At 39.0% G+C, this 23,861-nt stretch overlaps 1 protein-coding gene and 1 pseudogene across 1 annotated transcript in view; both read right to left on the reverse strand.

Moving 5' to 3' along the window:
* The window catches only part of VIT (vitrin), a 614,318-nt gene that overhangs the window by 144,586 nt on the left and 445,871 nt on the right, over positions 1-23,861 (reverse strand). The gene's annotated exons all lie outside the window — the stretch shown is intronic.
* The window catches only part of LOC102860715, a 7,705-nt pseudogene continuing 745 nt past the window's right edge, over positions 16,902-23,861 (reverse strand).

Raw genomic sequence — 23,861 nt, forward strand, 5'->3', positions numbered from 1 at the left:
TAAAAAAATAAAATTGAATACAAAAAGAGTATCATGTGTGAATAGGGCAAAAGACTATTTGAAAAATAGAGGAGAAAAAAGCCGTAACAAAATGACTATCAGAAGAGGCTAAGAAAATTGCATCAGAAGGTCAAGAAGCCTAAATAAAAGGAAGAGATGCTGAAGTAAAAGAGCTGAATAGAAGATGAGGGTTGTATCCTTTCTCAATACTTATTAAACGTGTATGCTGAGCAAATTATTCATGACGCTGGACTCTGTGAAAAAGATGGAGGAAGGCTGAAAAAACAACCTTGCTTGTTGAAAGTGAGGAGGACTTGAAATGCTTGCTCCAGAAGATCAAAGATCACAGTCTTTGGTGGATTACATTTCAACATTAATAAAACAAAGGTCCTCGTCACTGGGCTAGCAGACAATACCACAATAGCTGCACAAGAGACTGAAGCTGTCAATGATTTAGTCTTGCCTGAGTCTATAATCAACATCCTCTGTAACGGCAAAATCAGGAGACATATTACACTGAGCAAGTCTAATGTCAAGGACCTCTCCAAAATACTGAAGGGCAAGGATATGAGTTTGAGGATTAAAGTTTGCTGATATACATCTGAAAAGCAGACAATGAATAAGGATGAAAGAAGAAGAATTGATGCCTGTGGGTTGTGGCATTGGAGAAAAGTATTGAAAAATCCTATGTATTTGTTGTGTGCCCTTGAATTGAAACCAACTCATAGAAAAACCCTTCTGTGGGTTTTTAGAGGCAATAAATTGCAAGAGAGGCTGCCCAAACTTCTCCCATGGAACAGATGGAGGATTTGCACCCTGTGCCTATGAGATTCCAGTACAGCTTATCACCAGGCCCCTAAAGCTCTCTTGATTTGCCCAAAGTCCAGACAGATACGTTTCGGAAAAAGTGCAGCCAGTGTAATTCTTGATGGCAAAAATGGTAAGCTTTGTCTCTCCTGACAATATTTCCATACTTTGAACATGTTTAGGAGAGTTTATCCTTGGGGAGGGACATCATGCTTGGAAAGGTGAAGAAGAACCCCAATGATACTGACTGACACAGTGACTGGACCATGGATTCATATATGTAGAGATGGTGAGGATGGCACAGGACAGGACAGGATTCAGGTCTGTTGTTTACAGAGTTCCTTTAAATCATATAGACTCAAGGAACTCACCTATCAACAAAATCCCATGCTGAGATAAAAGATACCATTTGTTTAGCCCTTAGGAAAGGAGGTACATTTCCTGAGTTACCATTTGTCTTCTGCAAATTGTTTTTCTGAGACATATGTGAACTGTATCTTAGGTTGTTTACTGGGAAGATATGTAAACTCTTTTCTGATGAGAGAGCCCCATAACTTTGAACTGGGGATAATAATAATATTTTAACTTGATTAATAGCTGACCCACATATAATACTAATAAAGCTCTCACATATGGAGAGGCAGTCTTGGAGAATTATCTTACTATCTCCCTGACCTAAAAAGAAAGTGTTTTGATCTAGCAAATCTAAGTCCTGGTGATGGAGGAAATAGTCCTATTGATGTCCAGTAACACAATGAAACAAAATGTGGCTAAAGGTCAAATGTTTGCTTAAATTGCACAGAAACTATTGCTGGAGATATGAACTAATTAAAATTTTTAGTGTAATTGTCAAGATAATCGCAAAGTACGATGTCTCTGGCTACCTGACAAGAAGCATTTGCATCTGTTTGACATCTCTTTTGTAGAGTCAGAGAGAACAAAGGAAACATGGAGAAGAGGGTCCAAGGAAGAAGCAGGAAAACAGAACCAGGGCTAACAACAACTGACATAGCCAAGAGCGAATCCCCCCTACCCACTCTATAGTTCCAGGCCTGGAACTAGAGGCACTAAAATCACAGGAACTACACCATGACCTTGGAAAACGTAGGCAATCCATCACCATTGAACCTGGAGTTGCCCCTCAACACCAATTAGAAAAGGTCACTCAGTGGTAAAACAAAAAAGATAAAGGAGAAGACCCCAGAAATACCAGTACTCATCCCCTAGACCAATGTCTCTTCTCACTTGCAAAAGGGTACCTGCTATCTAGCTCTTAGAGAGTGTCCTATGCTTACCTGTTTGTATTTCAATCTTCTTTAACTAATAAGTCTGATATGAATCACTTTTGTGAGTTTTTGTCTATGGTAACCTCCTCCAAAAAAGACTTACTAGTCCACTCTTAAGTATTAGACCCTATGCATCTCCTGGATGCATCTACTGGACTCTCACATCCTGAGTGTGTGGAAGCCATGGTTTATTTCCTTACGGCATTCTCTGTTATTTGAGAGGTAGTATGTCTTCTTAAAACCTTCCAAGAATCTTCCACCCAAACCTTTGGATGAATCCAAAGGATTCATTTTTACATTTCCCCTGAATGCTTTTGCATGACAATGCTTTTGGTGCTTTAAATACTCCAAAAAGTAAATAAAAATTGACCTTTCTGAATTGGGAAACTGTGCTGCATTCACACAATGGAATATTATACAGCGCTCAGGAGCAGCAGTTTCCAAAAATACTGCATAACATGGGAGAGGCTGGAGTGCATTTACTGAGTGACCTAACTCAGTCTCAAAAGGACAAGTTTTACATAAGACCATTTTTGTAAAAATAGAAGGTTAATTAGTAAAATGTGTATGAAGGTCCAAGGTGGAAGAGGTTGGAGCAAGGAGGCTGAGGATGGACAAGAGAGAAATCATAGGTGGCAGAACTTGGTGTACAGAGGGAGGGGTAAAGGAAATAGGAAAGATCCAACAAGGATCTGAAAAGAAAGGGTAATGGTGGTCATAGGCCAATGATAATTCATCTCACAAAACATTCTCTGGTGGCTTAGTGGTAAGGATTTTTGTTGCCAATCCAAAGGCATGTGGTTCAAATTCACCAGTTGTTCCATAAAGATAGACAATCTCCTTCCACACAATTTACAGCCTCTAAAAATCCGCTGGAGGGTCTGGTATGGGTTGGTTCTGACTCAAAAGAACATAAAAACAATAATCAACAGTAATTAATGTTATAAAAAATGTTTATGATTGATCGTATGAAAACTGACAATGACTTGTAAACTGTCACTGAAATTTTGAAAAAAAGTGGTTTTAAGGAAGCTCTGGGGGCCTAGTGGCAACAAACTGTGCTGTAATCTCGAAGTCACACAGTTCGAATCCACCAGATGCTCTGCTAGAGAAGCAAGGGCAATCTCCTTCTGTGCCAGTCAGATCCAATTCAACGGTACACATAACCCCCCACCTCCCAAAAATGGTTTTCAATGTTCATAGCAGCATTATTCACCATCGTAAGAACATGGACACAGCCCAGATGCCCAACCACAAATGTATAGATTGAGAAATTATGGTATATACACACAATGGAATATTACACAGGAGCAATGATTCTGTAAATTATTACCTAACTTGGGAGGGGCTGGAGAGCATTATGCTGAGTGAACAAACTCAGTCCCACAAGGATATATATTATATAAAACCATTACTGTAAACTAAGAGAATACGCCTTCTCCTTTCCCTTTTCCTTATGAATCAGGGTGAAATCTCTCTCAGGGAGGAGTGATAGGAAATGGCAAAGGACAAACTGACAAAGGAGATTAATCAGAACTGGTTTTTACAAACACTGTGGCAATGGGACAATTAAAACAGATTTTCAAGGGGGGGAAAAAAAGAGGAATGAATGGGGGGGAGGGGTTAGAGAAAATAGTGCAACAATGAATGAATGGAAATCCAAAATCTCTGTAAATGTTCATTAAAATTAATAAAATTGAATAAAAAAGAAAATATGGCTTTGTAACCAAAAAAACCCCAAACCCAAACCATTACTGTAGAATGAGTATAAGGATCAGAAGGGTGTGGAAGCAGAAGGATGAGGATGAGGGGTGGGGGCAGGGGTGGTGGTGGTGTGTGTTAATCATGAAGTTGTACAATTCGATGGGGTGTTGAGGGAAATTGGAAGAATCTGTTCTAGAAAACAATGTATTCAAACTCCATAAATAAACTAGTTTAATAATTAAAAAAACAATGTATGGGAATGATTGTATGAAACGCAATGTGAATGAAGAAAAGTGTGAAACATAATGTATCTTAATTGTGTATGCAAAATAATATCAAATCAAATAAAATTAAAAAATGGTCATTCTAAGTGATGTTTTTGCCAAGCTAGGAAAAATACCTTTATCAATACACAATGGAAAGACAGAGGTATTAAAGTCAGAATTAAGTAAATCAGGCAGAAACAGGCAGAACTAAAGAGAAGGGACAGAATAATAACTTCTCTTGTCTTATTGCTATCACTAAGACTTCTAATGCAATATTGAATAGGAAAGGTGATAGTGGCCATCCTTGCCTAGTTCCTGGTCTCAAAGGGGAATGCCTTTAACCTCTCTCCACTGAGAACAATGTTGGCTGTCGGGTTTGTGTATATATTTTTTTACCATGGTGAGGAAATTCCCTTCTATTCCTATTTTGTTGAGTGTTTTAATCAGGAAAGGGTGTTGGATTTTGTCAAAGGCTTTTTCTGCATCTATTGATGGGATCATGTAATTCTTGTTCTTTCCTTTGTTAATATGACGATTTACACTGGTTGTTTTTCTTATGTTGAACAATCTTGCATACCTGTTATGAATCCCACTTGATCATGGTGAATTAATTTTTTGATGTGTTGTTGGGCTCTAGTGGCCAGGACTTTATTCAGGATTTTTGCATCTACGTTCATGAGAGATATTGGCCTATAGTTTTCTATTTTGGTGATGTCTTTAGCTATTTTTTGAATCAAGGATATGTTTGCTTCATAGTATTAGTCTGGGAGAATTTAAAAAAAATTTCTGTTTTCTGAAATAGTGTATGTAGAATTGATGACTGTTCTTCTCTGAAAGTATGATAAAATTCACTTGTAAAACCATCTGGTCCAGGGCTTTTTTGGCTGGAAGTTGTTTTATTTCCTTTTCAATTTCTTCTTTTGTAATTGGATCTGTTCAGGTGTTCAATTTTAGTTTGGATTAGTTTAGAAATGTTGTGATTTTCTAAGTATTTGTCCATTTCCTCTAGGTTTTCATATTTGTTTGAGTATAGTTTTTCCATAATATTCCATTGCTAACCCTTTCGTTTTAGTTAGTTCTGTTGTGACACTGCCCCTTTCATCTCTTACTTGGATTATTTGTGTCTTTTCCTCCTTTTCTTTTGTTAGTTTTGCTAGTGGTTTGCCGATTTTATTGACCCTTTCGAAGAACCAATCCTCATTTTGTTGATGGTTTCAATTATTTTTCTATTTTATATTTCATTTCTGCCTGAATTTTTATAATTTCAGGGGGTCTTTTTGGAGGGTTTCCGGTTTCCTTGTTGTTCTTTTTCAATTTTTTGGACGTGTTGGGCCCATCTGTGTATATTTTGATGTATGTTGTGCTGCCAACCTAGAGGTAGCAGTTTGAACCCACTAGCTGCTCGAGGGTACAAAGATAGGTAAGTTCTTCATGAGTGAATTACAGCCTCTGAAAAGGTGCTGGAGGATCAAACTATGAGGGCTTGTAAGTATTGCAATATATAAGCTTGCATATAATTTTCCAACTCATAAAGGTAGACAAATATTGAATATATGGATAATAAAAGACAATATAACTAAAACAGAAAAAAAATAAGTATTTATCTCAGATTCAACATACTGTAGCCATAGAAACAAGAATCCTGAGCTTGAGCAGATCCACTTACCTCTCTGGAAAGAGAGGGCAAAACACCTTTCAGAGATTTGCAAGGATTAAATAAAAGAATGTAGGCCCTTTGTAAACTGTAAAGATTATTTTTCGCTTCAAGACCAAAATCATTGCCATCTAATGTTATTGTTACTTGCTATCAAGTTGAGTACAATTCATAACAACGCTTTGAACAACTGAACAACACGTCCTCCTCACAATTCACAATCTCTGAAACATTTAATCCCGTTGTTACAGTCACTGTGTCAAACCACCTTGGTTTATAGTCTTCCTCTCCTTCGCCGTCCATCCACCTTTCTAAGAATAATATCCTCCTCCGTGGAATAACCTCTCCTAGCAACATGCCCAAAGTATGTGGCCTGAAGCGTAATCATCTTTGCCTTCAAGCTGCTCCTCAATAATTTATCGAGGTTCTTGACAGCAGACTTTAAAAAAAGGATAACCTGACAAAGTGTGGAAATTGCCGAACAATATCACTGCCTTCACACACAAGCAAAATCCTGCTGAAGATTATTTTAAAAAGTACTGGAACAGTACATTGATAGAGAACTACCAGAAACGCAGGCCCGGTTTAGAAGAGGCCGTGGCACCAGAGACATTATTGTCAACATTAGATTGTTCTTGGCTAAAAACAAAGAGTATTAGAGGAATGTCTACCTGTCTTGCATTGACAATGCAAAGACATTGACTGTGTGGATCACAACAAATTGTGGTTAACCTTCAGAAGAATAGGAATCCCAGAACGCTTGACTGGGCTCATGTGAAATCTATACTTGAACCAGGAAGCAGTCATCAGAACAGACCAAGGAAACACTTCATGGTTCAAAATCAGAAAGTGAGTGTCAGGTATGAATCCTATCTCTCTATATTTTCAATTTATATGCAGAACAGATCATTTGTGAGGCTGTACTTTATGAGGATGAATGTAGCATCAGGATTGGAGGAAGACTCATCAAAACCTGTGTTATGCAAATGACACAACTCTGCTCACTGAAACTGAGGAGGACTTGAAGTGTTTGCTGCAAAAGATTAAGGAATGTAGTCTTCAGAATGGATTGAAGCTCAACAACAAGAAGACAAATAACAGGAAGACTGGGCCATTTGGCAACACCATGATAGGTGGAAAAGAGATTGAGGTTGTTAGCAATTTCAGCTTGCTTGGCTCCACAATCAAGACTCTTGGCACCAGCACACAAGAAATCAAAAGACGAAGGCTGTTATCAGGGACATCTTAGAAGTGCTGAAGAGCAATGATGTCAGACTGGAGATTAAGGTTATGGTTCAGCAGTTACTTGCTATGCATCAGAGAGCTGAACAATGAATAAAGATGACAGTAAAAGAATTGAAGCCTTCGAGATGTGGTGCTAGGGAGGAGTGTCGGACTACGAAGAGAACAAAGAGGTTTATCCTAGAGAGGGTGAAACAAGGCTGCTCCTTGGAGGCAAGGATTTTGAAGCTCCGTCTTACATACTTTGGGCATGTAGCAAGGATAGACAAGTTCCTGGAGAAGGACATCATGCTTGAAAGAGTGAAGGGGAAGCACAGGAGAGAAAGACCCTAATGAGATGAATTGACACAGTAACTAGGATAATGGAGGTAGAGGCAGTGAGACTGGCTCAGGATGGAGCAAAGTTCAAAGCGAATGTACATAGGGTCATTAAGAGTTTCAGGTGATTCAAAGGCATGTCATAACAACAACAACAGCAACAGCAACAACAACAACAACAAGATCATACATCCCCTGATCTCCTGATTGCTGGTACCAAGTATATTGATTTTGGATTCAAGGAAGATATATTTAGTTGCAACTTCTCCATTCTATTTCTGGGGTTATAAGTCTTTATGGGAAGAGACTGCCCATTTTTTTTTCAGAGGAACCAATGATGGATTTGAATCGCCTACCTTTCAGTTCATAGCACAAAACATATGGCACTATACTACCAGAGCCCTTTTCAGGTTATTTTCAGAGACACAAAATTTGCAGCTTCCAAAAAGCTATTAAAAGTTGAGCTCTGTTGTCTGATCCTCTTGTTATGTACAGTGAATACCTGGATTTAGTCCTCCTTTGCCTGGATAATGATTTGATCAAGGTGGAGTGGAACAGAAAGAAAGATGGACAGAAGACAAGTCCCCTTGCTTTAGCTTAGTTTGCCCTGGTCAGATATAATAAACCCAGCATGAGTCAAGCCACTGTTAGAGGACCCAGTCAAGAGGAAAGGTGAGGAGACAGGATGAAGGTGAGAGAAAAGGAAAGTTTATTAGGAAAGATACATCTCAAAGTTCTAGATGGCCCACTCCCAGAAGCAGAGACGAACAATGCCTTGGGTCGTGCATCGTGTACTGGTATAGCTGGCTGGCTCCACTCTCTGGCTTGTTTCAGGGCTTTAGTCTGGATCAATGGGAGGAGATTGTAGGGAGTTCCAGTCTATCACTCATGCATCTAAAACACTAGTTAGACCACGTGGGGGCCGAGAGGAGGGCATCCTTTATCATGTGTGCCAAGGCAGAGATACTGTCTAATGCTACTTCCTGGTTCTGGTGACTCTTAACATTTTATCAGACTTGAGCTTTTTCTCTGGATAGGAAGCCTCAATATTGTGAAAATAACAATCCTACCAAAGGTGATCTACATGTTCAGTGCAATCCCAATACAAATACCAATACCATTGCTCAACGAGATGGGAAAGGCAATCTCCAATTTCATTTGGAATGGAAAGAAACCCTGAATAAGCAGAACCCTCCTTAAAAATAGAAAAAAAGGCAGGAGGCATCCAACTCCCTGATTTCAAATCCTACTACACTGCCGTGGTTAAGACAGCACGGTACTGGTACAATGACAGACACATAGATCAATGGAATAGAATTGAGAACACAGAAATCAGCCCATCTACGTATGGTCAACTGATTTTTGACAAGGAGATTAAATCAGTTAAGTGGGGAAACGACAGCCTTTTTAACAAATGGTGTTGGCAAACTTGAAAAATCACCTGCAGAAAACTCAAGCAAGAGCCACACCTCACTCCATACACAAAACCAACGTCAACGTGGATCAAGGACCTTGGACTAAAACCAAAGAGTATAAACTTTAGTAGAGAAAAATGTGGAAGAAGCCTAGAAGCTCTAATCCACATCATAAATAGTCTTCCAGGCATCCTGAAAAATCTACAACCAAGAGAGGATAAAATAGATGAATAGGACCTTCTAAGAATCAAATCCAAAAATTTCTCCAGCAGGGTAAAAAGGGAAGTTACAGACTGGGAAAAAAATAACTGGTAATGACATGTCTGATACGAGAATTATATCTAGAATTTATACAATACTCGAGCACCACAAGATAAAGGTAAACAACCCAATTGCAAAATGGGCACAAGATATGGACACTTTACCAAAGAAGACATCCAGATGGCCAACACACACATGAAGAAATGTTCAAAATTTCTAGCTCTAAGAGAGATGTGAACCAACACAACTATGAGACATCATCTCACCCCAGTAAGAAAAGCAAAATTCAACAGAGCAGCAAACAAAAACTGCTGGCAAGGTTGTAGAGAAAGTGGAAGTGTTGGTGGAAGTGTAAGACGGTGCAACAATTATGGAAGGCAGTATAGTGCTTTCTCAGAAAGTTGGAAATAGAAATATCATTTGACCCAGCAATTACACTACTAGGAATATACCCCAAAGAAACCATAACTGCCACCCAAGCAGATATATGCATATACATGTTTATTGTGGCTTTGTTCACAATAACAAAGAGTTGGAAACAACTCAAGTGCCCGTCAGCAAATGAATGGATAGAGAAGCTGTGGCATATGCACACCGTGGAATATTTTGCAGCACTGAATAAAATGAAAAAACTTTTTCCCCCAAAGAAAAAAAGTGAACTGGGGGAGAGGGGGAACAGGGAGGCAAATGTGCAACAATGAATCAATGGAAATCCAAGTTCTTCATAAATTTACAATAAAATCTCAATTAAAAAAGGTTTTCCATAAAAAAGCAAAAAGTATACACAGATGATAAATAGTTACACAATTATGAAAATATAATTAAACAATAAAGAAGAGTTAGATACCATTGGTAGTCCTTTGTTTTGGTGCTAACTCCACTTGTGGAAAGGTTCCGTATAATCCAGATTATTCCTGGGAATGGAGATGGCATTTCTAGTGAAAAATTAGTATAAACTGTCTGTGTCTTCCTTTAATTTTTGGTCGCTCCCCTCATATATTTCATGATGATCTCTCAGTAGGGAGCTCTGGTAGCCTATTGGGTAGAAAGTTGTACTGCTTATCAAATCCTTCAGCTCCTCTGCAAGAGAAAGATGGGTAATCTCCTTGGTGTGATTTACTGCCTCTGACAACCCATTGGAGGGTCGCATATGGGTTGGTTCCCACTCGATGGCATACAACAACAACAACAACAACAACAACCTGGAGAAGGAGACTGAAGTGCGAAGAGACTCTATGCCAATATGTTTAGAGTGAAGCAAGAATGACTGTTGTCCTGATGTTAGTGTATTTTCTTTTACTTTTCTGTAACTATAGTGTACCGGAGAAAAGAGTCATAGCTTAGAACATCTAGGCTTTTCTCAATGTTGAAAAGGTTGCCAGTATACAACAGAAGTATTGTTAGAAATGGATAAATTTTATGCATTTTGTGTTAAAATTCCTAGCTAGGATATATTGTCTTGTGAAAAATTAAATATTAGAAGCCACTGGGTTAGTGGAGGTGGAAGAGAATGGGAAGCAGAAGGTGGTAGAGCAGGATTTCAATATTTAAAATACAGTTTCAGATTATAACTCTTGTTACCTGTGTACAGTCTATGGAAACTGAGAATCGTGTGTTATGTGCATAGTGGACAAACAAACCCTTATTTGAAACATCTACTCTATCTAGATGTTAAGTTTAACTTAGCTGTTTGCTCAAATTCATAGGAAATACTAAATTTGAGAAATGGGACTGTCTGTACTTATTAAGAGGCTTAGAAAAATAGAGAGGCTATTAACAACAAAAAATATGTTAATGTGTTTATACTTGAACAGTCTGTTGTTTGCCTTCCACAGTCTTAGAACAAAATAACGGGTTTGAACAGTCTTAGACAAAATAAATTTCTGTACCTTAAATGCATTGTTTTGTTGTGTATAATTTAGATCATGGTCAGGTGAGTCCTAATTTTGTAACCTCTAGTATCTATCTGTTAGAGAGATTTCCAGTGTATGACAATGTGTTGTTGTTGTGGTTATTGTTATGTGCCCTCAAGTTGAGTATGACTTATGTTGCTGTTGTTGTTAGGTGCTGTCAAGTCAAGTATGACTCATTGTGACCTTGTCAACAAAAGATCTGAACCCTGTTCTATCCTGAGCCATCCTCACACACAAGAGCCCATTGCAGCAGTCACTGTGTCAATTCACCTGGTTGAGAGTCTTCCTCTCCTTGCTGTTCTTTCATGCTTCCCGGCATCATGCCTTTATCCAGAGAATAGCCCCTCCTAGCGGCTTGTCCAAAGTATGTGAGGCAAAGTTTCATCATCCTTGCCTCTGAAGAATACTTTGGCTGCACCCTCTCCAAGACATAACTATTTTTTTTCTCCTGGCTCCTGCCCTCCATGCGATGTTCAGTACTCTTCTCCAATACCAAAGCTCAAAGACTTTGATTCTTCTGTCATCTTTATTCATTGTCCAGCTCTCAGATGCTTAGCAAGTGATGGGAAAGACCATGGTCTGAAACAGACGCAACTTAGTCCTCAAACTAAGCCTTTTATTTTAAGAACTACCTTCCCTCTGTAACTTGATTTGTGCCACTGTTAGAACCTCTACTTGGAATATTATTGCTTTTAATTTTTGACTCATGTACTTTTAACTTGTTAAATTTGTGTCTTCTAGGCTGCAACACTTCCATGATACATCTTCAAGGATATGAACATGTACGGCTAAGCACAATTGATAACAGTGCATCTAAATTCCAAAATCAATCTCCATAATAGTCTATGTGTTTTCTATTGACAAAGGCGCCCTTTAGAGAGTAGTGACAGAAGATCTTCAGCCTGAAACCTACAGCGTCCCTTTACAACAGAAATTAGCTAAGAGATGTCCCCTTTTCCTTATGAATCAGGGTGAATTCTCTCTCAGGGAGGAGTGATAGGGAACGGCAAAGGACACACTGACAAAGGAGATTAATCAGAACTGGTTTTGACTAGCACTGTGGTAATGGGACAATTAAAACAGACTTTCAAGGGAGGGAAGAGGAATGAACTTGGGGGGAGGGTAGTGAAAATAGTGCAACAATGAATGAATGGAAGCCCAAAATCTCCGTAAATGTTCATAAAAATTCATAAAATTTAATAAAAAAAATAATTTGGAGAGGTCCCTAACTGCAGATTTTCCCAGTACAATGTGTCTCTTTATTTCCTGACTGCTGGTACCAAGGGTGTTAATTGTGGATCCAGGCAACATGAATTTGTTGATAGTTTCAATCTCTTCTCCATCCATCATGATGTTTCCTGTCAGTCCAGTGGTAAGAACCTTTGTTTCCTTGACGTTGAGATGCAATCCATATCAAAGCCTGCATTCTTTGGTCTTCTGCAGCAAGTGCTTCAAGTCCTCCTCAGTTTCAGCAAGCAAGATTGTGCCATCTGCATAACACAGGTTATTGATGTGTCTTTATCCAATTCCGATGCCACGCTTCCCTTCATAGAGTCCAACCTCTTGAATAATTTGCTCAGCATACAGATTGAATAGGTATGGGGAGAAAATACATTGATGCACTCCCTTCTCATTTTTAAACCAGGCAGTGTTCCTCCTCTATTCTCACAACAGTCTCCTGGCATAGGTTTTGCATGAGCACAATTAAGTGCTCTGGGATTCCCGTTCTTCTCAATGTCAGCCACAACTTGTGACCCAAACAGTCAAATGGCTTTGTCTAGTCAATAAAACACAAATAGACATTCTTCTGGTATTCTTTACTTTGAGCCAGGATCTATCCGACATCAGCAATGATGATCTAAACCCTGTCCTGTCATCTGTGCAGCCCTTATCATCTCTGACATCCTTGACTCCATTGCTGTAGTCAATGGGTGACTCCATCTCATTGAGATCATCCTCTCTTTTGCTGATCCTCCATGTTTCCAAGCATGATGCCCCTTTCCAAGGACTAGTGGCTTAGTACTAAGGAATTGTGTTGGCAACCCAAAGGCTCACAATTCTAGTCCACAAGCTGCTCTCCAGGAGAAAGCTAAGAAGTGTCTTCCTATGATATTTACTGCCTCTGAAAACCCAATGGAGGGTCTGCTGTGAGTTGGTTCTGACTTGGAAGTGCATAACAACAATAAGGTGCCCCACGTATGTGAGATGTCTCACCAACCTTTTGCTCTGGAAACACTTTCACCAAGACCTATCTGTTTGTTTTTTTTTCTGGCCTTCTATGGGATATTCAGTACTGTTCTCTAACATCATGACTCAAAGGGAACAATTATACTGCCACACTTATTCATTTTCCTGCTATCAGATGCATAGTAGATGATGGAAAAGATGGTGGCTTGATTCAGGCACTTTGCTCTTTAAATTGACATCATTGCTTTTCGGTACTTTGGAGAGGTCTCTGACAGCAAACTTTCCCTACTACATCTCCTGATCTCCTGACTGCTGGTACCAACAGTGTTGATTGCTGTTGCTTATTGTTCCAGTGGTGAGGATTTTTGCTTCTTGATGTTGAGGTGCAACCCACATTGAAGGCTGTAGTCCTTGATCTTCTGCAGGAAGCATTTCAAGTCCTCCTTGCATTAAAATGAATGTATATGGTACACTTCTGTTGAATTCATAGCAAGGTTTGCCTTGTGTAAATGACTTTTTGGGTATGAGTTTGTTCAGCTAATACTACATTAACATTACACATGCCTGTATTTGTCCACTGGTTAGTAATGGAGAGAAGGAAATGGAGAAAGAGAATTGTAAGACCAAAGTAGTCATGTATAGGAGATATCTCAGATTATGATCATTACTTTATGTGTGCGATTTTATTTACCAGTATTTTGTATATAGTGGAAAGTAAGTTCTTATTTTAACCATCTAGCCTTTGTAGATATTTACAGGTGCTTGATGTATTTAAAGGTAGAGTTAAGATAAAAAAAGATATGCAAAAGAAGTTAAGATTCGTGTCCTCTCAGGAAAAAAAGTTGAGTTAGAATAGCTTTTAAGTACACTGTTTTTAGAAATGAAATTGGCAAACACCTCTGAATTCTGAGAACAAAAGACAATTTATCTCGTGTCATTTTCTTTGCAATTTTACTTGTTGCTTCTGATTCAACTTAAAGTTTGCAATAAGAGAGGCTTCACTTTTCTTCTCAACTAGACATTGGAAGGAAGGTAGGAAGTTTATCCTGTTTCTTTTTTATGGTCTGAGAATGGACACAATTAATTCTGTGTGGAGAACACACTGATGTTAACATCAGGTATTGGTAAGAGAAATTGGCATTACTTACATGTTGCTACAACGAATAACATGTCAACCTACACAGGCAGAAATGCAGAAATGTACATGTTGTACCAATGTCTAACAATCTTAGAGCTGCATTTTTCTTCATCGGTGTCTGATGCACTAAGTGAGCAAGTCCCAGAACAATTATCTCTTCCTGTCTAAAACATCACCTCTGGGAATAATCACCTTTTTAAAGGTGATTGCAAAATTTTCCCAAGCTTTACAGAGCATTAAGGTTAATCTATTGGAGTGAGCTATGTGAATGAGAGATTGTCTGTTTCACCTCAAGTTAAATCTAGTCACACAGAAATGAATGTAATTCACATATTGCAGGATGTGACTTCACAGCCTGTGGAGAGTATATTGATGTTATATACATTTTTTTTAAAAAAATTATTTATTTTATACTAGTTTACTTATAAGGTTTGTATACAGTGTTTTTCACACTGGTTCTTTCCCCTTTTCTTTTTGATTGTTGTTGTCGTCATCATGTAAATCTCTCATTCAGAAAACTATTAGGTGCCTCACACTTTAATCAATGACAAGAACCACACTTCTCAGTGTAGTATTATGTGATCCTGGCCCATCACCCAGCTTCATCTTGATTGACTCCCCAATGCTTAAACGGGTCACTCTCTGTTTTCTGACCTCACCCTCTAATTACTACCCAAGTATCTGGACCATGCTCTAGGAAGACTTCCACTCTCTCTTGTCTTCACAACTCTACTTCTTTTTCATACTCCATCTTGAAAGCTTTCTAATGAAACCTAACATAGGGTCCTCATTTATTATTCTTTTTGGCAGTTACTACATTGCTTTATTTTATAGTTTTGTTGCTGTTGTTAGCCATCTATCTATCCAACACTTATTAACCTTGAAATACATATATCTTCATGAAGCTTTTGGTCCAGCTGAGAAGGCAGGCTATGTTTAAAAACCTGATGATGACATATGGTAATATTTAATGGAAGAAGTGTAGTGCACATGGGGGTCACCTAATATGGATTTGTGTGGACCTGTGTTGAAAGGGGTTGGGTTCTGGAAGGCTTTCCGATGCATGCTTTCACTCTGTCTTGTATAATATCAGAGACTCACTGGAGTCATTGGCAGCTAGTTTTGTGGAATCCCTTGGTGGTGCCAATAGCTTGGAAATATTGAAGTTTCAAGTCCACCCAAAGGTGCCTTGGTAGAAAGACCTGACATGTACTCCCAAAAAACTAGTCATTGAAACTCTATGACTTATTTTACTCTGACACATATGGGGTCATCGTTAGTTGGAAACCACTCATAAGCAATAGATTATTGTATGGAGTCCAGGATTGAGGTTTTCAGCTGTGTAACATTATTTGATTGTGCGAATGTGAAACCCATACTTGGACCAAGAGGCAGTCGTCAGAACAGAGCAAGAAGATACTACATGGTTCAAAATCAAGAAGGGGGTTCATCAGGGATGTATTCTGTCTCCATACCTTTTCAATCTGTATGCAGAACAGATCATCCAAGACGCTGGGCTGTGTGAGGAGGAATGTGGCATCAGGATTGATGGAAGAATCATCAATAACCTGAGTTATGCAGATGACACAACTCTGCTTGCTGAAACTGAGAAGGACCTGAAGCGCTTGAAGGACTGTAGGCTTCAGTATGGATTGAAGTTCAACATCAAGAACACAGATTCTCACCACTGGGCCAATTGGCAGCATCAGTATGGAGGGTGAGGATATTGAGATAGTTAACAGTTTTAGTTTACTTGTTTCTAGTCAACACTCTTGGTAACAGCAGCCAGCAAATAAGGAGATGAATTGCATTTGGGAAAGTCACCTGTGAGGGACCTCTCAAGAGTACTGAAAAGCGATGACATCAGACTAGAGACCAAGGGGCGCCTGATCCAGGCTATAGTCTTCACAATTACGTGCTATGCATAGGAGGTTGGACAATGAATAGGGATTATAGAAAGAGAATTGATGCCTTTGAGCTGTAGTGCTGGAGAAGAGTGTTGAATGTACCATGGACTGCTAGGAGAACAAACAGGTTCGTCCTGGAGAGGGTGAAGCTAGAATGTTCCCTGGAGTCAAGATTCTGAAGCTTCGTCTGAAATATTTTGGGCATGTTGCAAGGAGGGACTGGTCCTTGGAGAGGGACATCATGTTTGGGAGAGTGGAGGGACGGCGCAGGAGAGGAAGACCCTCAATGAGATGGATGGATTTTGAGATTGGGGTGGTGAGAATGAGTGTGTTTGAGATGGCGAGGTTGGCACAGGATAGAACGGCGTTTAGGGCTCTTGTACGTAAGGTCACTATGAGTTGCAAGTGACTTGACATGTAACAACAACAACAACAACAACAACAACAACAACATTATCTTGCTCAAAACCCCTTCAGACTAAGTTCATTGCTTCTAGGACTCCTGTGGGCATTTTTTTATATGTAGAAAAGCTGACAGGGATATTTTAAAGCTTAAACACTTTCTTCTTTTTAGCAAAGGCTCTCTGCCAAGTAGGGATTTCCTGGAATATTTGGTAGACATAATTAATGTAGAAAAGTATGATGTGTTTATTACAGCTTGGACTAAAAGGCTCATGAGTTGGAGTGTAGACTTTTGAAGAAAATATGTAACCTTTGAGCTTTTAAGTGAATTACATTAATCTTTAAAATCAATAGGTATCACGATTATGTTAAGAAAAATGTTATGAGTACATTTAAGCCCTTTAGTTGCTATTTGTAATCTTAAACAAGAAAAAAAAATCTTATTTAAAAAAAATGCAGTGCTGTTTTGGCCATTGTTAGAAAATGTTTGAGTAGTTTCTGTTGACTGAACCTATGTCTTGGAGAGGGTGCATCTAGAATGCTCCTTGAAGGTAAAGATGAAGAGGTTTTGCATCACATACTTTGGGCTTGTTGCTAGAAACAGTTATTCCTTGGAGAGGGACATTATGCTTGGAAAGGTGGAGGGATGAGGAAGGAGAGGAAGACCTTCAACTAGATAGGTTGACACAGTCACTGTAACAATGGGCTTGAGTGTATCAGAGATTGTGAAGTTGGCACAGGATAAGACAGAGTTCTGGTTTGCTGTACATGGGGTTGCTATGAGCTGTACTTGACCGGATGGCATCCATCGACAAAAACCACCATAAAGGTGCTTCTGGATAAGGCTAGATCTACAGCTGCAAAACATGGAGTAAGTGGAAAATTTGGGAAAATCCCAAATTTAAAAATAGAGTTGTAAAAACTCATTCAATACAGCGAGGTAAACTTTATGTGACCATTAGAACAAATAAAACTAAGCCCATTCACATTGAGTTGATCCCAACTCCTAATGACCCTTTATGGCACAGAGTAGGTCTATCCCATTGGGTTTTCCTAGATCACAGAGCACGCTGGACTAGACAGAAGGCTGATTTATGAAGGTGTTAATTTATGTTTCATTCTATTGTATTATTTTTTGTTTACTGGTCTAAGAATGTGCCCCCATTTTCATATTCCCCTACCTCTAGAGCTTAGAGTTACAGGAAGGAAGATAGAATTTGTCTGAATATAACATTCCCGTCAGGTTTTGAGTCTTAATTTCTTCAAATCCCTTGCTTGAGGAATTATGTTATCATTATCAACAATGAACCAAAAAGGAAAGAAAACAAAACTCCATGGTTGTTGAGCTGAATCTGAATCATGGAGTCTCTCTGTGTTACTGAGTACATCTATGCTCTCTACGGTTTTCTTGGCTGTAATCTTTACAGAAGCAGCTGACCAGGCTTTTTCCACAGCACCTCTGGGTGGGCTTGAACTACCAGTATTTTGTTTAGTAGTCAATAATTAACCATTTGCTCCCACTTGGTCTAGGCCAGTTCTATGAAAAATGATCTTCCAGGACTGGGAAAGTGCAAGTGGGTGGTCCCAGGAAAAGAGGTGTCCCCAACCTCCCTTGTAGCTCCCTGGTAGCTTTAGCATTACATGGGAGTTGAGTCCCCTTGTGGTGCTGCTCAGGGTACAGCCTTAGGAACCGGGAACAAGACACAGTGGAACTTCTCACCTTGTAGAGTCAATATGGGCTTAAATGGCAGCCTTTTGGACCCCCCCCCCCAAATGTTCTGAACTTCATGAGTTTACATGAGAAGTCGATGGTGGCTGAATTATACCCAGTACAGCTGTGTACAGGTGAGATCCTGTGTAAAATCATCATTTGTGTCTTTTAAAAAAGGTGTTTGCAATGAGTAAATCATTGTAAATACAAAATTAATTATATTTCCTGCCTCATTTCTATTGCCAAACCCATATTTTCCAGCTACTATCCCTTCTTCACCATTTCCCACTTTTGCATCCCAGTCATCAATTATCATTAACATATCTTGATTGCATAATTGGTCAATTTCACACTGTAAGATATGGTAAAAATTCTCAATTTCTTCCTCTTCGGCTCCAGATGTAGGAATGCATATTTGAGTAAGAGTCATGTTAAAAGGTCTTCCTTGTATGCGTATGGATATTATTCTATCACTCACAACATTGCATTTCAGGATAGAACTTGAAATTGACTTTATGAATGCAACACCATTCTTATTCTGTTTTTCATTCCCAGCATAGTATACCACTGATTCAAAGTGGCCGAAGCTGTCCATCTCAGCTCACTAATGCCTACTATGTTGATGTTCATAGAATCTATTTCATTTTTAACAATTTCCAGTTTTCCAACCTTCAAGCTATACACATGCCATTTTCTAATTACCAAACTATGTTTGTTATTATTTTTCCTCATTTCAACTGACTTCTAATCTGGGCTCTACCATTGCAATACTATAATTATCCTCATTCTTCTAGTGTTCATAGGATTTTCGAAGGCCTGTTATTTAAGAAGTAGATGCCAATTCTGCTTCTTAGTCTGTCTTAACTCTTGGAGCTCTACCAAACCCTGACTACGATGGGTAAAAATTGTGACATTTGACACAGTGGTGGCACAGTTTTCAGTTATCACAGCAACACCAAGTAATCTCAGTACAGCAAATTGACAGATAGTAGGAATCAGTTTGACTACATTTGTGGAAGAAATCTTTGGAGAAGCTCAATATTGACGGTCAAAACTATGCTAAAGGTGGACTGTGTGGGTCTGACCATCAGTTACTCATATGCAAGTTCAAATTGAGGCCAAAGAAAATAAAAATAAGTCCACTGGAACCAGTATATGATCTTAAAATAATTCCGTCTGAACTTCAAAATCATCTTAGGAATAGGTTTGAAGCAGAAGAACAGATGAGTTTTGGGGATGATATATTTCCATGAAGAAAGCAAAGACTCATTATAAAAATACAGGAGAAAGGGAAAAAATAAAAAAAGGATGTTAGAATAGACTCTAAAAATTACACTGGACTGTCACGAAGCCAAAACAAAAGGAAAGCATACCAAAGTAAAAGAGCTGAACAGATGATTTCAAAGGATAGCTAGAGAGGACAAAACAAAGTATTATAATGGAATGAGCAGAGAGCTGGAATTGGAGAATAAAAAGGGAAGAACTTGCTCTAAATTTCTCAAGCTGAGATAACTGAAAAAAAATTCAGCCTCGAGTCACAGTATTAAAATATGTTATGGAGCTCGGTGCCTAGTGGCAAGAAGCTGTGCTGTAATCTCGAAGGCATTGCAGTTAGAGACCACCAGCTATTCCGTGGGAGAAGGATGGGCAATCTCCTCCTGTGTGATTGACTGCCTCTGAAAACCTGCTGGAGGGTCAGCTATGGGTGGATTCTGACTCGATGGTACACAACAACAACATGGACAATATATTGAATGATCCAGAAAACATCAAAGGAAGATGTGGGGAATACAGAGCAGAGTCACTGTTCCAGAAATAATTGATTGACAATGAAAAATTTCAGGAAGTACCATATGAACAGGAGCCAATGGTAATGAAAGAGGAAGTGGAAGCTGTATTGAAAGAACTGGCAAAAAAAAAATAAAAAAATAAGGGTCCAGGAATCAATGGGATTCCATTTGGCTTTTTTCAATTAACAGCTATAGCCTTGGATGTGCTTATTGTCTATACCAGGAAATTTGAAGGACAGCTGTCTGGCTAACAGATTGGGATAGGCCTATATTTGTTCCCATTCCCAAGAAAGGTGATCCAACAAAATGTGAAAACTATCAAACAAGATCGTTAAAAAGCATTCAAACAAAATACTGCTGAAGTTCATTAAAAAATACCTAGAACAATACATAGATAGGAAACTGCCAGAAGCTCAAGTAGGATTTAGAAGAGACCGTGGTACCAGGAATATCACTGCTGACGTCAGACAGATTCTGACTGAAAGTAAAGAACACCAGAAGAATGTATATTTGTGCTTTATTGACTATGCAAAGGCATTTGGCTGTGTGGATCATAACAAGTTGTGGCTGACATTGAGAAGAATGGGAATCCCAGAGCACTTAATTGTGCTCTTGTGGAACCTACACAGGGACCTGGAGGCTGGTTGTGTGAGCAGAGTAGTGAACATTTCATGGTTTAAAATTAAGAAGGGAGTGTGTCTGGGTTGTATTCTCTCTCCATACCTATTTAGTCTGCATGTTGAGCAACTTATTTCAGAAGTTGAATTCTGTGAAGAGTAATACGGCATCAGGAGTTGAGGGAGACTCATCAATAACCTACATTATGCAGGTAACACAACCTTGCTTGCTGAAAGTGAAGAACACTGGAAGCACTTACTTGCAGAAGATCAAGGAATGCAGCCTTCAATGTGGATTGCATCTCCATATCAAGAAAACAAAGATTCTTACCACCGCTAGGCCACACCATGATGGTTAGAGAAGATATTGAAACTGTCAATAACTTTTATGTTGTTTGAATCCAAAATATCACCTGTCACCCTTGGTAACGGCAGTTAGGAAATAAGGAGACACATAGCACTGGGAAAATCTGCAGTTAGGGACCTCTCCAAATTATTGAGGAGTAATGATATCTATCAGTTTGAGGACTAAGGTGTGTCTAATTCGGGTTGTAGTCTTTCTGATCACTTGCTATGATTTGAGAGATGGATAATGAATAAGGATGACATAAGAAGAATTGTTGCCTTTGAGCTGTGGTGTGGGAGAAGAGCACCTATGGATGGCCAAAAAACCCAAACAAATTTGTCTTGGAGAGGGTGCAGCCAGAGTTCTCTTTGGAGGCAAGGATGTTGAGTCTTTGCCTCACATACTTTGGGTAAGTTGTTTAAGTGGCTATTCCTTGGAGAAGGACATGATTCTAGGAAGGGTGGAGGGTTGGCAAAGGAAAGGAAGACCCTCAGCCAGGTGGATTGACACAGTGACTGCCGCAATCGGCTCTTGTGTGTCGTCAGTCAGGAAGGGTGATGATGGCACAGGATAAAACAGGGTTCAGATCTTTTGTTGATAGAGTTTCTATGAGTCACATTAGACTCAATGGCACCTAACAACAACAGCAACCATGTCAGCTGTGCACTTGAGATCAAAACTTTCACTTGGAATGAACTTTCACATACAGGAGTATGACTAGAGCTGTGGAAACAGGTCCTATTTCTTTTTTCATTTTTGTGTTTTTTCTTTGTAAGCCTCCAAGTAAAATTATTTTCAATATGTTTTTAAATCCTACTTTCTTGGTCCAGAAGTCTCCCCTGGAGCTGAGCAATGTTCAGAGAAATATGAAGAAGTCATAGAAAATACAGGAGAAAAGGAAAGCACTTAAAGAGATTACTTCAAAAATGGTAACTTTTGAGTAGACAAAATAGTTGCAAAGCTGTGGCAAAAATTCTCTGAATTAGCCAAAAAAGAAAAAAGAAAAAAATTCAGTTTTATCCTTTCCTGTGTTTATTCATAGCTCCCTAAGTCTACTTGCCATTCTGTTAATTCCCAACTTCTTAGACCTTCATCATCTAACACTCTTGGTACCACTCAGGTAATTCCTTTAAGTCCTTGACGATTTGGAGGAAGCTGTTGGGAAAATGCCAAGAACCGCACCATATGCGGACCTGAATTTACAATTTGGCTGTGCTAAGTAATAGCACTGTGCTCGGATTTTACATCCTCAAGAATCAAGTACAGTGTGACAGCTGTAGTTTTTACCTGTTGTTGAGTCAGTTCCCAACATGTGGTGACCTCATACACAAAGGAATCCAGGAAGTACTCTCATGGATGTTTGTGGATCAGACTGTTGTGACCCATATGGATTTCTTTGGCAGATTTTGGAAAGTAGGTCAACTAGAATTTTCTCCAGTCTATCTTAATTTGGAAAGTCTTCAGGAATTTATTCCACAACAACATGCAGATGGATGGTGGCAATGAGGTGTGTTGGCTAAGAATGAAATCTATATCTCCTATGTGAAAGATAAGAATTCTATCTTTGAACCACCCTGTCCACATTAAAAACTGACCAAAACCAAATCTGTTACAATTGAATCGATTCTAGCTTACAGATATCCTACCTATGGTGAAGTAAAATTGCCACATAGGGCTTCCAAAGATGAAACTTTTGAAAGCAGACTACCACACCTTTTTGCCTTTGAGCAACTGGTGGATTCAAACCATATAACTTTGACTGAACTCAAGGCTTCTAATGTTCATATGTCTTGTTGCTGTTATACGTTGTTGAGTTAGAACTGCCTCATAGCTGACACTTCATTTGGACTCTACGAAGAGGAATGTGGCATTTGGATTGGAAGGAGACTCTATAATAACCTTTGTCATGCAGATAACACAACCATGCTTGCTGAAAGTGAAAAAGACTTGAAGTACTTGTTGCAGAAGATCAAAGTATGCAGCCTTCAGTATGGATTGCATCTCAGTGTCAAGAAAACAAAGATTCTTACCATTGGACCAAAAGGCAACATCATGATGGATGGAGAAGAGATTGAAACTGTCAACAAATTCATGTTGCTTGGATCCATAATTAACATACTTGATACCAGCAGTCAAAAAATAAGGAAACACATTGCACTGGGAAAATCTATAGTTAGGGACTTCTCTAATTACTGAGGAGTAATGATGTCAATTTGAGGACTAACTTGCATCTGATTCAGGCCATAGTCTTACTGGTCACTTGCTAGTCATCTGAGAGCTGGACAATGAGTAAGGATGACAGAAGAAGAATTGATACTTTTGAGCTGTGATGTTGGAGAAGAACACTGAACATCCCATGGACGGCCAAAAAAAAAACCAACCCGAAAAACAAACAAAGAAAAAACCAACACACCAAAACCCGAAAAACCAACCAAACAAACAAAAAACTAAGCAAAAACCCCAAAACCAACCAAACAAATATGTCTTAGAGAGGGTGCAGCCAGAGCTCTCTTTGGAGGCAAGGATGATGAGGCTTTGCCTTACATATTTCAGGCATGTTGCTAGGAGGGACTATTATGTGGAGAAGGACAAGATGTTTGGAAGGGTGGAATGTCAGTGAAGGAGAAGACGGTTGACCTATTGGATTGATGTAGTGACTGCCACAATGGGCTTTTGTGTGTCAGAAAGTATGAGGATGACACAGAATGGAGCAAGGTTCAGATCTGTTGTTTATAGGGTCACTATGAATTGTACTCCACTTTGCTATGCACCTCTTATTTTGGACTATTGTCATACAAGTAATGCCTAATCATATATTTCTTTTAAATAGTTCTTTCTTTCATCTCTTCCAATGCAGTGTTCATTGTTTATATCCTCTTAGTTTCCCCCCCAACCCC

This window comes from Elephantulus edwardii, unplaced genomic scaffold (genome assembly GCF_000299155.1).
Source record: "Elephantulus edwardii isolate Elephantulus edwardi_28Jun2011 unplaced genomic scaffold, EleEdw1.0 scaffold00019, whole genome shotgun sequence".
Taxonomy (NCBI): Eukaryota; Metazoa; Chordata; class Mammalia; order Macroscelidea; family Macroscelididae; genus Elephantulus; species Elephantulus edwardii.